The following is a 2,040-nucleotide window of genomic DNA, read 5'->3' as shown; positions in this document are numbered from 1 at the left end:
GGTTTAGGTTAGATATCAGGAGGCGCTACTTCACGGTCAGGGCGGCTAGGGTCTGGAACCAACTTCCAAGAGAAGTGGTGCAGGCTTCTATCCTGGGAGTGTTTAAGAGGAGGTTAGATGCACTTCTTGCTGGGGTCGTTTGACCCCAGTATTCTTTCCTGCCATGGCAGGGGGTCAGACTAGATGATCTGTTCAGGTCCCTTCCGACCCTAGAAACTATGAAACTATGAAACTCTTTTCCCCACAGTCTGAGGAGGTCCAGTATCTTCTCTGTGGAGTGTAATTGTCTATTTTGGTAGCCATGCTTGTTTATGTCTGTACATGTACAGGCTGGAATTATTTATTTATCTCTTAAATAAACTAGGGCTTCAAAGGAGGGGAGGGAACTGGTTTGAATTTTGGGCTTTCAGACTACTAGAATTCAATTACTTGTGTCCTGAGTAGCCAACAGAATTGCTTTTGGTACTAGAGAACTAATCCATCCAAGAGAAATAGGGGACTGTCCACAAATGCTTTGTGTAGGTAGAAGAGGGCTTTTGTTATTCAAAGAATTGTGCTTTGGCAGAGTAAGGGCCCTTTAGGTTTGGACTTCAACAAATGTAGAACTCAAATTCTGTTGATAAAACTATATATCATAGATCAGACAGAGAAACTTCAGTAGAAATCTCTTCTGCTCAAAGATATTTCAGTAATACTTTTGGCAGCTGTGCTTCTGAGCTGACTAGAGACATCATAGTTCTACACAATACAATCTTCTCCTTTTGTAACACGGGAGTTAGGAGGCAAGTAATTCATTCTCAATCCCTGCCCTAGAGGATCACTCAATTTCTGATACTGATCCTCTATCTGTTTATATCTAGAGTAGGGTAGCATCTTGGAGACTAAGGGTATGTACAGACATTACGTTTAGATGGATTTAACCTGTGGATTCACCTCTGCACCTGGAACCAACACTTTTCAGAGCAATACAAACATGTATTAGTATCTAAACTGATAGAAAGGAGTATGAGAAAACATATTCTTGACACTAAAAACAAGTCAACTTTTATGTTTGCTTAATTAAATATGAAAAAGTCCAGTCTTTCAAAATGCCAGAACTGAAAGTGTGTCTGCCAACAGTTGATCAATATGTAACATTTTGCCATGCAAGTACTTTGCAATATAGTTCACAGATGTAATGATGTGCACTGAATTTATCATTCAGGGTTTGAGAGGCCTGCACCCGATATTTCTCTAAAAGGCTGTCAAAATACTCACTCAAAGTATTTGACTTTATAGATTTATGGGTCACCTTTCATGTTTCTTGTACAGCTGAAAAACTGTTATGACTAGGAGTGAGAATCTGGTCTATTACCCTGGAGACAGAAAAGTTAGCAAGATGATCCAATGTGAAACTTGTTAAGCAGCCAAACTTCCGGCTCAGAAAGGCACTGTTTACCAATTTCAAGCTGATTTTCTTTCAGGAGTAAAAGATACTGAATACCAGTTGAAATTCTTTCAGACAACACAACCTATCCCACCACTTACAGTGCTTATAGTGCTTACAGGTGGGATAGAGAAGGAAGGAAAGCCAGGGGTGTGGCGCTCTATGTCAAGGAGCAATACACATCCTCTGCCAGCAAAATGGGGACAGAGGGGCAAGCAGAAGTGCTCTGGGTCAAGATAGAAGGGGGCTGTGGGGAGAGGGATCTAACGGTGGGGGGTCTACTACAGACCCCCCAACCAAGGGGAGGAGCTGGACCGGGAATTTTCAGGCCAGCTTGCAGAGGCACTTAAGGCAAAGGATGTAGTTGTCATGGTTGATTTAAATTATCTGGACATCTGCTGGGAGGAACAGTCAGTCAGGTCAGACCATTCCAGGAGGTTCATGGCCGAGATACAGGACCTCCGCATAATTCAGTAGGTGCACAGTCCCACCAGAGTAAATGCCCTGTTGGACCTGGTCCTGGCCACAGGTGATGACCTGGTAAGGGGCTCCAGGTCCTTTACCACCTGGGTGATAGCAATCATTGCTTGCTGGAATTCTCTATCCAGCTCAGA

The 2,040-nt window shown here is 43.1% G+C and overlaps 1 long non-coding RNA gene across 1 annotated transcript in view; it reads left to right on the top strand.

Moving 5' to 3' along the window:
- LOC109309814 overlaps nucleotides 1–1,185 on the top strand; it is an 11,254-nt gene extending 10,069 nt beyond the window's left edge. The window contains exon 3 of the long non-coding RNA XR_002101057.1: nucleotides 1,173–1,185. This is a non-coding gene — a long non-coding RNA (uncharacterized LOC109309814). The remainder of the gene's footprint in view (nucleotides 1–1,172) is intronic.
- The last annotated feature ends 855 nt before the right edge of the window (nucleotides 1,186–2,040 follow it).

This window comes from Crocodylus porosus, unplaced genomic scaffold (assembly GCF_001723895.1).
Source record: "Crocodylus porosus isolate Cpor-Errol unplaced genomic scaffold, CroPor_comp1, whole genome shotgun sequence".
Taxonomy (NCBI): domain Eukaryota; kingdom Metazoa; phylum Chordata; order Crocodylia; family Crocodylidae; genus Crocodylus; species Crocodylus porosus.
Note: the sequence above shows the minus strand (reverse complement) of the source record. Positions and strands in the feature narration are given on the sequence as shown.